Consider the following 14,636-nt stretch of genomic DNA (forward strand, 5'->3'; position numbering starts at 1 on the left):
ACAGAAATTTGCCCCACTCAGAACTTAGAGATACAGAATATGAACCCAAGTATCTTTGAGCTATCCTTTCATTCACTATCCTAAAACATGCCATATTAAAGTTGTAGCTAATAATGATAGTCAAAGATACTTTTTTGTGTTGGAAATTTTATATCAGTTGAACTTGTTTCTCACTTATTTTCAATTTCAATGAATTATTTCCAAGTTTTCTGGTCCAATCTAATCTGGTTTTCTTAAGAAAAAAAAATGAGATGGAATCAGTAATCAAAAATATCCCAACAAATAAAAGTCCAGGCACATATGGCTTGACTGGTGAATTCTACCAAATATTTAAAGGTGAATCAATAACAATCTTTAAATTCTTCCAAAAACTGAAGAGAACAGAAACCTTCCAAACTTATTTTATGAGACCAGTATAACAATGTTACCAAAGCCAGACAAGGACACTATAAGGAAAGAAATTTATAAGTCAATATCCCTGATGAACATATGTGCAAAAATCCTCAACAAAATACTAAAAATCTGAATTTAAAAGTACAGTAAATGATCATCCACCATAGTCAAGTGAAATTTCTCTTTTATATCTGAGGATGATTCAACACATGCAAATCAATCAATGTAATATATACCCCATTAGCAAAATGAAAGATAAAAATCAAATGACATGTCAAAAGATGCAAAAAAAGTGTATGAAAAATTCAACATCCTTTCATGAAAAAAACTCTTAAGTTACGTAAAGAAATAAGGCAGTTCAACATAATAAAGGCCATATAAGAAAACCCACAATCAACATCACACTGAGTAATAAAAAACCAAAAGCTTTTACTCAAAAATAAAAAATAAGACAAGTGTCCACTCTTGCTACTTCTATTCAACATAGTACTGGAAGTCCTAGTCAGGGGAATTATGCAAAAATAATAGGCATCCAAATCAGAAAGGCAGTAGTAAAATTTTCTGTTTGCAGATGATGTGATTATAAAGAAAACTCCAAAGACTAGCTAAACTCTGAAAAAAATAATAAACTTAGTAATGTTGTAGAATACAACATTAACAAACAAGAATCCATTGTGTTTCTATATACTTATAATTAACTATCCAAAAAGTCGTTCAGAAAAAAAAAGTCCCATTTATAAAAGCCTCAAAAATAATAAAATACTTAGGGATAAATTTAACAAAGTAGGCAAAAGATCTATACACTAAAATCTATAAAAAAGTAATATAAGAAAACAGGAAAGACACAAACACATCCTGTGTTCATAAATTGAAAAAATATTGTTAAAATGTTCATTCTGGGTGGGGGAGGAGAAAGATGAGGGAGAAGGAGGAGACCAAAATATCATCAGGTCCCAAGACTTCAGCTAGATAGTTATCAAACCATGCTGAACACCTACAAACTCAACAGGAGATAGAAGAGAAGAAGAGGAGCAATTCTAGGAACAGAATATTGGTCACTTTCTGGAAGGTAGGACATTCAGAGAAGTGAATTCAAGGCAACATACAGGAAGATAGACCACAGGGTTAAGCTGGCTCCCAGCAAGTGAGAGAGCAGTAGAGAACAAAATCAGAACTTTTACAAGTCTACTCCACTGAGGGACATCGCTCCAGAGGCTAAGCCGCGTGTGGAGCCTTCACAGGGCCAGTGTGGTCTCAGGACCTGCAGTGACACAAAAAGACCAGGGGTGTCTGAGTGCGGCAGAGCTCCCAGGTATCAGAGTGGGGAAGCTGGCTACAGAGACGGAGCAAAGGACTGGGCTTTCAGCACAGGATTACCTTAAACCAAGATCCAAGGCATAGTCGGGCCACTGCTTTTTGAGCAGGGATGCCACAAATGGCAGATCCAGAGAGACTTTCTCCTCCCTCCTCTGGAAGAAGCAGCATGGGAGCATGCAGAAGGAAATCTACTGATCTGGAGACTCCAAATGGGGCCATGCGCCAGAGATAGAAATGCTCAGTCACAAGCTGGGTGAGCATGGAGTGTGGCCGGAGACCAGGGAGACAGGAGGGATTGACTGCTTTTCTCTAAGGGCGCATGAAGAGTGGGGCCCTGAGTTCTCAGCTCCTATGGTCTGGAGACTGGGAGGCCACATCTTCATTCCCACCCTCCAAAGCTGTACAGAAAGCATTCAGGGAATAAAAGCTCCGAGAACAAATTGGAAAGGTTTGCTTAGCCTGGTCTCTGGCAAAGGCGATATAATTCCGCCTCAGGAAAGATATTTGAGAATCACTGCACTAGGCCCCTCCCCTAGAAGATCAATAAGAACATCCAGCCAAGACCAAATTCACCAATCAGTGAGAACTGCAGAACTCCAGAGCAAGGGAAAGCAACACATAGAATTCATGGCTTTTTTCCCATGTTCTGATAGTCTTTCAAAGTTTAAATTTCTTAATTTTATTTTTTTCTTATTCTATTTTTAAAAAATTTTTCCTCTTTCCTATTTTGACCTTTGTTAACTATTTTATCTTATCAATACCTTTTTAAAAATCCTTTTTAATTTTCATTGTTATATTTTATCCCTTCATTGTATTTAACCTTATATTTTGTGTACATGTAGGGATTTGTTTTTCTTTAAAATTTTGGGATACAATTTCTTCTAACAGATCAAAATATACCCTTAATCTAGAACATGGTTTTGTTCTAGTTTCCAACCTGATCACATTCTTTCCTCTTTTTTTCAACCAAATTCTGATCAATTCCTTTTTTAGAACTTTTAATTTTTATCTTTACATTCATAACCCATCCCTTCATCATGTTTCTTATTTTTGTATATATATTTTTTTCTTTCTTTAAAATATTGGAAGGTGGTTTCTTCTAAGAGACCAAAATACACCCAAAATCAAGCGCATGGCTCTGCTCTCTTCACCAGTTTTTATTTCTAAATCAATCAATCTATCTATCTATCTAGATATTTTCCCTCGTTTCTTCTCCTCCCAGTTTTGGGTCTCTTCTAATTTCATTAGTGTATATTTTTCTGGGGTTGTTGCTACCCTTTTAGTATTTTGTTCTCTCATTCATCTATTTTTATCTGGATAAAATGACAAGGTGGAAAAACTCACCACAAAAAAAAAAAGAACAAGAGGCTGTACTGACAGCTGGGGACCTGACCCCTATAGACATTAGTAATATCTCAGAACTAGAGTTCAGAATGATAATTATCAAGGTGCTAGCTAGGCTGAAAAAAAGCAGGGAAGATATTAAAGAACCCCTTTCTGAGAAAATAAAAGAACTAAAATCTAACCAAGTTGAAATCAAAAAAGCTATTAATGAGGTTCAATCAAAAATGAAGTCTCTTATTGCTAGGATAAATAAGGCAAAAGAGAGAATTCGTGATATAGAAGAACAACTAATGGAGAATAAAGAAGATGAGCAAAAGAGAGACAAACAACTACTGGACCACAAGGGGAGAAATGGAGAGAAAAGTGATACCATAAGATGAAACAATATTAGGATAACTTGCATCCCAGAAGAAGAAAGAGAAAGAAGGGCAGAAGGTACATTGGAGAAAAATATGGTACAGAATTTCCCTAATATGGCAAAGGGAACAAGCATCAAAATCCAGGAGGCACAGGGAGCCCCCTTCAAAATCAATAAAAGTAGGTCCACACACCATCTTCTAATAGTAGAACTTAAAAGTCTCAGTGACAAAAGGAAATTCCTGAAAGTAGCTCAAGACAAGAAGTCTGTAACATAGGACTGTAGAAATATTAGACTGACAGCAGATCTATCCACAGAGACCTGACAGACCAGAAAGAACTGGCAGGATATACTCAGAGCAAAAAGCAAGAAAAATATGCAGCCAAGAATAATACACCAGCTAGACTGTCATTGAAAACAGAAGGAGAGATTAAAACACTTCTAGGACCAACAAAAATTAAAAGAATTTGCAATCACCAAACCAGTTCTATTGAAAGGGCTCCTCTAAGCAAATATTGGAAATATTGAAAGGGGTCCTCTAAGCAAAGAGAGAGCCTAAAAGTAACAGACCAGAAAGGAACAGAGACAATGTACACTAACAGTCCCATTATAGGCAATACAATGGCACTAAACTCATATCTTTTAAAAGTTACCCTGAATGGGGGCGCCTGGGTGGCTCAGTGGGTTAATGCCTCTGCCTTCGGCTCAGGTCATGATCCCAGGGTCCTGGGATCGAGCCCCGCATCGGGCTCTCTGCTCAACGGGAAGCCTGTTTTCCCCTCTATCTCTATGCCTGCCTCTCTGCCTACCTGTGATCTCTGTCTGTCGAATAAATAAATAAAATCTTTAAAAAAAATAGAAGTTACCCTGAATGTAAATGGGCTAAATGCCCCAATCTAAAGACAAAGGGTATCAGAATGCATAAAAAAAAATAAGACCCAGCGATATGCTGTCTACAAGAAACTCATTTTAGACCCAAAGACACCTAAAGATTTAAAGTAAGGGGATAGAAAACAATTTACCATGCTAATGGACATCAAAAGAAAGCTGGGTGGCAACCTTATTTCAGATAAATTAGATTTTACGCCAATGACTACAATAAGAGATGAGGACGGACACTATATCACACTTAATGGGTCTGTCCAAAAATGCCTAACAATTTTAAATATCCATGCCTCTAACATGGGAGCAGCCAATTATATAAACAAATTAATAATAAAATCAAAGAAACACATCAGCAATAACACAATAATAGTAGGGAACTTTAATACCGACCTCACTGAAATGGACAGATCATGTAAGCAAAAGATCAACAAGGAAATAAAGGCTTTACATGACACACTGGGCCATATAGACATCACAGATATATTCAGAACATTCCATCCCAAAGCAACAGAATACACATTCTTCTCTAGTGCCCATGGAACATTCTCCAGAATAGATCATATCCTGGGTCACAAAATAGGTCTCAACCGGTACCAAAACACTGGGATCATTCCCTGCATATTTTCAGACCACAATGCTTTGAAACTAGACTTCAACCACAAGAGGAAAGTTGGAAAGAACTCAAATACATGGAGGCTAAAGCTCATCCTAATAAAAAATGAATGGGTCAACAAGGAAATTAAAGAAGAGTTAAAAAAAAAAAACTCATAGAAACAAATGAAAATGAAAACACAACAGTTCAAAATCTGTGGGGCATAGCAAAGGCGGTCCTGAAAGGAAAGTATATAGCAATACAAGCCTTTCTCAAGAAACTAGAAAGGTCTCAAGTACACAACCCAACCCTACATCTAAAGGAACTGGAGAAAGAACAACGAAGGAAGCCTAAACCCAGCAGGAGAAGAGAAGTAATAAAGATCAGAGCAGAAATCAAAGAAATAGAAGCCAAAAGAACCATAGAAAACATCAACGAAACTAGGAAATGATTCTTTGAAAGAATTAATAAGATTGATAAACCCCTGGCCAGATTTATCAAAAAGAAAAGTGAAAGGACCCAAATTAATAAAATCATGAATGAAAGAGGAGAGATCTCAATCAACACCAAATAAATACAAACAATTATAAGTACATATTATAAGCAACTATACACCAGCAAATTTAACAATCTGGAAGAAATTGGTCCATTCCTAGAGACATATAAACTACCACAACTGAACCAGGAAGAAATAGAAAACCTGAATAGATCCATACCAGTGAAGAGATTGAAGCATTCATCAAAAATCTCCCAACAAACAGGAGCCCAGGGCCAGATGGTTTCCCAGGGGAATTCTACCAAACATTTAAAGAAGAATTAATATCTATTCTCCTGAAACTGTTCCAAAAAATAGAAATCGAAGGAAAACTTCCAAACTCATTCATTGAGGCCAACATAAACCTTGATCCCAAAACCAAACAGAAGCCCAATCAAAAAGAATTACAAACCAATATCTTTGATAAACACGGATGCAAAATTTCTCACCAAAATACTAGCCAATAGGATCCAACAGTACATTAAAAGGATTATTTACCACAACCAAGCGGATTTATTCCTGGGCTGCAAGGTTTGTTTAACATCCACAAATCAATCATTGTGATACAATACATTAATAAAAGAAAGAACAAGAACCATATGATACTTCCAGTAGATGCTACAAAAAAAATTGACAAAGTACAGCATCCTTTCTTCACCAAAACTCTTCACAGTGTAGAGATAGAGGGTATTTACCTCAATATCATCAAAGACATCTATTAAAAAAACCTACAGCAAATATAATTCTCAATAAGGAAAAACTGAGAATTTTTCCCCTAGGGTCAGGACATGGTAGTGCTCTCCACTATCACCACTGCTATTTACCATAATAATAGAAGTCCTAGCATCAGCAATAAGCCAACAAAAATAAAAGGCATCCAAATGAGCAAAGAAGAACTCAAACTCTCATTCTTTGCAGATGATATGATACTTTATGTGGAAAACCCAAAAGACTCCATTCCAAAAGTGTTAGAACTCATACAGGAATTCAGTAAAGTGGCAGGATATAAAATCAATGCACAGAAATCAGTAGCATTTCTATACACTGACAGCAAGAAAGAAGAAATAGAAATTAAGGTGTCAATCCCATTTACAACTGCACCCAAAAACATAAGATACCTAGGAATAAACCTAACCAAAGAAGCAAAGAATCTGTACTCAGAAAACGTTAAAATACTCATGAAAGAAATTGAGGAAGACACAAAGTGGAAAACATTCCATGCTCATGGATAGGAAGAACAAATATTGTGAAAATGTCTATACTACATAAAGCAGTCTACACATTTAATGCAATTCCTATCAAAATATCATCGATTTTTTTTTCAAAGAAACAAAACAAATAATCCTAAAAGGTACCTGGAATCAGAAGAGACCCCAAATAGCCAGAGGAATGTTGCAAATGAAAACCAAATTTGGTGGCATCACAATTCCAGACTTCAAGCTCTTTTACAAAGCTGTAATCATCAAGATGGTGTGGTACTGGCACGAAAACAGACATATAGATCAAGGGAACAGAATAGAAAGCTTAGAAATGGACCCTCAACTCTGTGGTTAACTAATCTTCAACAAAGCAGAAAAGAATGTCCAATGGAAAAAAGACAGTCTCTTCAACAAATGGTGTTGAGAAAATTGGACAGCCACATGCAGAAGAATTAGACTGGACCATTTCCTTACACCACACAGAAAAATAGACTCGAAATGGATGGAAGACCTCAATGTGAGAAAGGAATCTGTCAAAATCTTTGAGAAGAACACAGGCAGCAACCTCTTTGACCTCAGTCCCAGCAACTTCTTCCTAGAAACAAAGCAAAGGAAGCAAGGGTAAAATTGAACTATTGGGACATCATCAAAATAAAAAGCTTCTGCACAGCAAAAGAAATAGTTAACAAAACCAAAAGACAACTGACAGAATGGGAGAAGATATTTGCAAGTGACATATGAGATAAAGGGCTAGTATCCAAAATCTATGAAGAACTTATAAAACTCAACACTCAAAGAACAAATAATCCAATCAAGAAATGGGCAGAAGATATGAACAGACATTTCAGCAAAGAAGACATCCTAATGGCCAATAGACACATGAAAAGGTGCTCAAAATCACTGACCATCAGGGAAATACAAATAAAACTACAGTGAGATACCACCTCACACCAGTAAGAATGGCTAAAATTAACAAGTCGGGAAATGACAGATGTTGGCAAGGATGCAGAGAAAGGGGACCCCTCCTGTACTCTTGGTGGGAATGCAAGCTAGTGTAGCCACTCTGGAAAACAGTATGAGGGTTCCTTAGAAAGTTGAAAATAGAGCTACCCTACAACCCAGCAATCGCACTACTGGCTATTTACTCTAAAGATATAAATGTAGTGATCTGAAGGGGCACATGCACCTGAATGTTTATAGCAGCATTGTCCTCAATGGCCAGACTATGGAAAGAACCTAGATGTCCATCAACAGACGAATGGAAAGAAGATGTGGTTTATATATATATACAATGAAATACTATGCAGCCATCAAGAGAAATTAAATCTTGCCATTTGCAATGACATGGATAGAGCTAGAGGGTGTTATGCTAAGCTAAGTAAGTCAATCAGAGAAAGACAATTATCATATGATCTCTCTAATATGAGGGATTTGAGAGGCAGGTTGGGGGGTTGTGGGGGTAGGGAAGGAAAAAATGAAACAAATGGGACTGGGGAGGGAGACAAACCATGAGACTCTTAATCTCAGGAAATAAACTGAGGGTTGCTGGGGGGTAGGGAGTAGGGATAGGATGGCTGGGTTATGGACACTGGGGAGGGTAAGTGTCATGGTGAGTGCTGTGAAATGTGTAAGCCTAATGATTCACAGACCTGTACCCCTGGGGTAAATAATACATTATATGTTAATAAAAAAATGTTCATTCCACCAAAACAGATCTACAAATTCAATGTAATTCCTGTCAAAATTCTAGTGGCATTTTTCACAGGACTAGAAAAAAACAATCTTAAAATTTGTGTGGCATCACAAAATACCCTAAAAGTCAAAGTAATTTTGAGAAAGAACAAACCTTTCTTACTTGTAAAGAGATACCATAAACTCCATGGAGACAGAAACTCTAAATGTCATGCCATTATACTACATATATTACATATGCATTATATATGGTATAGAATTAAGTTCCTGATGATCTGTAATCTGATCTGTATTCCGAAGTCTTCATAACTGAAAGTGAAGAAATGGAAAAAGATATTCCATGCAAATGGAAGCAAAAAAAGAAAAAGCCAAGGTAACAATACATTAAACAAAACTAATTTTCAAAGGCTATAGCAAGATGCAAAGAAGGATATTTCATAATTTACAAAGGACCAGCACAACAAGAGGATATAACAGTTGTAAATACCTATGGACCAAACATAAGATCACTAAAACACATAAGGAAATATTGACAGACATAAAGGGGTAAACTGACAATGTTGGAAACTTTAACATCCCGTGTACATCAATGAACAGATCACCCACCCTGAAAATCAGTAAGGGAACAGTGACTTTCAGTGATACATTAGACCAGATGAACTTAACAGGTATAGATAGAACATTCTGTCCAAAAATAGAAGACACACATTTAAGTGCACATGGAATATTCTCCAGGATAGTCACATATGAGGCCACAAAACAAGTCTCTTCTTCAATTTCTTTTATAAGTGTTCTATAGTTTTCAGAGTATAGGTCTTTTACTTCTTTGGCTAGGTTTATTCCTAGGTATCTTCTGGGTTTTGTTGCAATTGTATATGAGATCAATTCTTTGATTTCTCTTTCTTCTGCCTCATTGTTAGTGTATAGAAATGCAACTGATTTCTGTGCAATGATTTTAGATCCTGTGAGTTTGCTGAATTCCTGTATGAAATAAACTGAGGAAGACACTAAGAAAAGGAAAAACATTCCATGCTCATGGATTGAAAGAACAAATATTGTTAAAGTGCTTATGCTACCTAGAGCAATCTGCACATTCAATGCAATCCCTATCAAAATACCATAACATTTTTCACAGAGCTGGAGCAAACAATCCTAAAATTTGTGATGTACCAGAAAAGACCCCAAATAGCCAGAGGAATGTTGAAAAAAAAAAAAACAGAGTTGGTAGCATCACAATGCCAGACTTTGAGCTCTATTACAAAGCTGTAGTCATCAAGACAGTATGGTACTAGCACAGAAACAGACACATAGATCAATGGAACAGAATAGAGAACCTAGGAATGGACCCTCAGCTCTATGGTCAACTAATCTTCAACAAAGCATAAAGAATATTTAATGTAAAAAAAGTCTCTTCAACAAATGGTGCTGGGAAAACTGGATAGGCTCATGTAGAAAAATGAAACTGGACCACTTCCTTACACCATAAAGAAATACAAGCTCAAAGTGGATGAAATATCAAAATGTGAGACAGGAATCGATCAAAATCCTAGAGAAGAACAGAAGCAGCAAACTCTGTGACCTAGATGTCTTCTAAGGCAAGGGAAACAAAAGCAAAAATGCACGATTGGGACCTCATCAACATAAAAAGCTTTTTAATAGCCAAGGAAACTGTCAAACAAACTAAAAGGCAACTAGAGAATGGGGAAAGATATTTGCAAATCACTTATCAGATAAAGGGCTAGTATCCAAAATCTATAAAGAACTTACCAAACTCACACTCCCCAAAGAAAAAAACCAAATCACCCAGTCAAAAAATGGGTAAAAGACATGAACAGACATTTCTCCAAAGATGACATACAAATGACCAACAGACACGTGAAAAAATGCTCAACATCACTGGGAATCTGGGAAAAATAAATCAAAACCACAAAGAGATACCACCTCTCATCATTCAGAATGGTTAAAATTAAGAAGTCAGGAAGCAACATGTGTTGACAAGGGTATGGAGAAAAGGGAAACCTCTGACACTGTTGGTGCCATGCAAACTGGTGCAGCCACTCTGGAAGACAGTAAGGAAGTTCCTCAAAAAGTTAAAAATAGAACTACCCTATGATCCAGCAATTGTACTTTTAGGTATTTATTCAAAGGATACAAACACAATGCTTCAAGGGGACACATGCACTCCAATGTGTATATCAGCAATGTCTTCAATAGCCAAAATATGTGAAGAGTCCATATGTCCATCAACAGATGAATAAAGATGATGTGGTAACAGCTGATGAATCAATAAAGAAGATGTGGTATATATCCACAATGGAATATTACTCAGCTATCAAAAAGAATGAAATCATGCCATTCAGAAGGATGTGGATAGAACTAGAGGGTATTATGCTAAGTCAGTCAGTCAGAGAAAGACAATTATCATGTGATTTCACTCATATGTGGGATTTAAGAAACAAAACTCATGAACACAGGTGAAGGAAAGGAAAAATAACGTGAAAACAAGGAGGGAGAAAAACCCTAAGAAACTCTTAAGTATAGGAAACAAATGAGGGTTTCTGGAGGAGCAGTACATGGGGGGATGAGGTAACTAGGTGATGGGCACTAAGAATGGGCATTAAGGGGGCGCCTGGGTTCCTCAGTGGGTTAAGCCCCTGCCTTCGGCTCAGGTCATGATCTCAGGGTCCTGGGATCAAGCCCTGCATCAGACTCTCTGCTCAGCGGGGAGCCTGCTTCCCCCAACTCTCTCTGCCCACCTCTCTGCCTACTTGTGATCTCTCTCTCTGTGTCAAATAAATAAAATCTTAGAAAAAAAAAGAATGGGCATTAAGATGGGCATTATATCACTGATATAATGAGCAGTGGGTATTATATCCAACTGATGAATCACTAAACTGCCTCTGAAACTAATTTAAAAAAAGTCTCAGTAAACTTAATAAGATTGAAAACATATCAAGCATCTTTTCTGGCCATACCAGTATGACACTAGAAATCCATTTTTTTAAAAACTGGGGAAAAAAGCTTTGCATAGTGCTGGTATTGTAGCCAATGAGGTTTATCTGAGGTGCAATTATTGCTAATTGAAAAACTGGAAAAAACACAAGTACATGTAAGTTAAATAACATTCTATTAAAAAACCAATGGGTCAACAAAGAAATCAAAGAAGAAATGAAAAAAATACATGGAGGCAAATGAAAACAGAAATACAAGACTCCACAATCATTTAAAAAAACCCAACAAAAGCAGCTCTAAGAGGGATGTTGATAGCTGCAAAGGCCTACCTCAAAAAAACAAGAAAAATCTCAAATAAGCCATCAAAACTTAAACCTAAGTTAACTAGAAAAAGAACAAAGCCCAAAATTAGCAGAAGAAAATAATAAAGATTGGAGCAGACAACACCAAATATCCCCCAAAATAATCCAAATAAAAAATGGCAGAGGACCTGAATGGACATTTTTCTAAAGAAGAAATACAGATAATGAACAAACACATGAAAAGATGTTGAACATTACTAATCAGGGCAAGGTAAATCAAAACCACAATGAGATATCACCTCATACTTGTCAAAATGGCTAGTGTCCAAAAGACGAGAATCTTAAGTGTTGGCAAGAATGTGGAGAAAAGGTAACACTTGTGCTCTTTTGGTGGGAACATAAATTGGTATAGCCACTCTAGAAAGCACTATGGGGGTTCCTTAAATTAAAAATAAAATATTATACAACCCAGTAATTCTATTATTAAATATTTGCCAAAAGAAAACAAAAACAATAATTCAAAAAGATACTTGGACTTTGATGTTCACTGCAGCATTATTTACAGAGCCAAGATACAGAAGCAACCTAAGTCTCCATCAATAGATGAATGGATAAAAAACATATAGTGTACATACAATGGAATATTACTCAGTCATTAAAAAAGAATGAAAACTTGTTATTTGTGATACCACCAATAGACCTAAAGGGTATTATGCTAAGTGAAAGAATTTGGGCAGAGGAAAACAAATACCATATGATTTCACTTAAGTGTGGATGCTAAAAAAAAAAAAAATGAGCAAACATATAAATGAATAGAAAAAGACTTATAAATACAGAGAGCTGGTGGTTGCCAGAAAGGAAAGGGGTACAGGGAGGGGTGAAATAGCTAAGGGGTCTAGGAAGTGCAAACTACCAGTTATAAAATAAGTTACAGAGATGAGAAACATGTAGAGTATAGTCCATAATATTGTATTAATGTTCTCTGATGACTACACTACTGTGGTGAGCACTGAAGAATGTTCAGAATTGTCAAATCATTATGTTGTACATCTAAAACGAATGTAACATTGTATGTCAACTACAATAATTTTTTTCCTTATAATTGGCTTTAAAAGGTATTATTACTTTGAGTCCATCTGTAATTGTCTCACTCTGATATAATTATATCCCTAAGAAACAATCTACTCTAACTCTGACTCTAGAGCATGAGTTTTTCTTTTACAGAGCTCATTGGCAAGATTACCTAAATGACAGAGACAATTGTTCAATGAACATTGTAGTTTTTATTTCATTTTAGTTTTGTCTTTAAAAAAATAACTTTAGACATAATAGATATAGATTGCCAACTGTTCAAAAGATGTTGCTTCCTTCCTTTATATGATGTACAATCTTTTCATTATATTTCTAACATTTTAATCACTCACGTGCTCCAAACAGTTTGAATAAAATGTAGCAGTGTCTATAAAATTTCTAAGATGTATACCTCAGGCATACATGAAAAAGAGCACACTTTTGACACTTTGCACTACTAATAATACATACTTGGGAGATCTCTTTCCAAACTCTTCAATATCAGAAAGCTAGAAAAACCTCTGCAGAAAGGATGCATCAATTTCCCAAGCCCGTGTGCCCTGTTTATGAGAGATGTGGACTACGGATAGTCCCTCCCCACATAAGACATTTTTAATAGCTCAAATCGACAAATGGCCCCTCATGTAAAAATGTGCTGTTCTTTAGTGGTGCTGTGACACTGCCTAAGATTTGCCACACTGTGTATATACACAGATATCCCTCAGTCACATAACTAGCAGTGCCCAAGGGAGGAGAATTGCCTGGCTTAAGTTATTCCCAGTTTTTGATCATCTGCTAAATAAGAGAAAGAGATTTGCTAAGTAAATTATCATTATAGGAAATCTATTTTTTAATGTGGAAAAAAAGCACAATGTTGGTCACTTCAAAATGAATGTTCATTGGGTCAAAATTCATGGAATATTTCTTAAACAATTCCTCCATGCCTAATGATTTTTCCAAAATTCCATGTTTTCATCTGGGGATTTTCTGTAATATCTTCACAATTTTCATGTAAATATAAAACTCTAAAATAAAAAGTTTATAAAAATATTTTTTTAAAGTTCCATGTTTTCTGTTATCTTCATTCTACAGTTCAAAGCTTTTCACAAAAGCCTGATAAATAGTATGCCACATACGGAAATACAGCTGCTCTGGCTGAAGACATTGATAACTTCCTAGGTGCAGAAACTATCTTTCCATTTTCAGTTTTAGTGGTGTGTTGAATATGAGCAGTAATAGAGAGGAAGAAGTCAAGAATGACCCTCAAGTTTCTTCATAGAAACCTTTTATGTTCAAGCTGAGTTAGCCAAACAGTGGTGGGGTATATTTCTATAGCTTAGGAGAAAGAATCGGGTTGCAAAGTAGGACTACTCTAAGTTTCATTACCTTTCTGGCTGCTGCTTTTCTGAGATTATTTTATTTAACACACAGCTTCATATCATATTTCCCATGCCTCCACCTTCAGATGCTGTGTCTTTCACTCCAGACACTCTCTCCTGATGACTGCATTTATGTACTCAGCTTTAACTACCAGCTGTGTCTTTATATTTTCCAAAGATGCAATATTATTTGGGAGGTGACCCTGGGAAACATCAATAAAAGAGGAGAAAAGTGAGATGGGAAAGGAAAATAGCCAATAGAGAGTGAATTTACAAGCATATCATTACTGGGATAACTGATCCAGAGCCCACAGCGGAACTCTAAAAACTGTGAAGAGGGCACGCCTTAGAGATATCCAACTTGAGAGGTGAGGGAGCTTAGGTAGTTACAGACCAGTTCTCATCAGTCATTGGTCAAGGGCTCCTGGTCTGCCTACACTACCTTACTAGGAACACAGTTGGATAGAATAGGCTCTAGATGGTGTGAAAAATCCTTAGCCATAAAAATACAAGCAGACGTCTGCAGTACAATGTCAAGGCCCAGGGACACATGGACAGCACACTTACAGAATCTGCTACAACATGTGTGACAATTACCAGATCTCTAACTTGTGCCA

General features: G+C 36.4%; 1 pseudogene; it reads left to right on the plus strand.

Annotated features, from left to right (window-relative positions):
* Positions 1–11,334: 11,334 nt before the first annotated feature.
* On the plus strand, positions 11,335–11,462 carry LOC116583742 (annotated as a pseudogene).
* The last annotated feature ends 3,174 nt before the right edge of the window (positions 11,463–14,636 follow it).

The sequence above is a fragment of the Mustela erminea genome, chromosome X, assembly GCF_009829155.1.
Source record: "Mustela erminea isolate mMusErm1 chromosome X, mMusErm1.Pri, whole genome shotgun sequence".
NCBI lineage: Eukaryota > Metazoa > Chordata > Mammalia > Carnivora > Mustelidae > Mustela > Mustela erminea.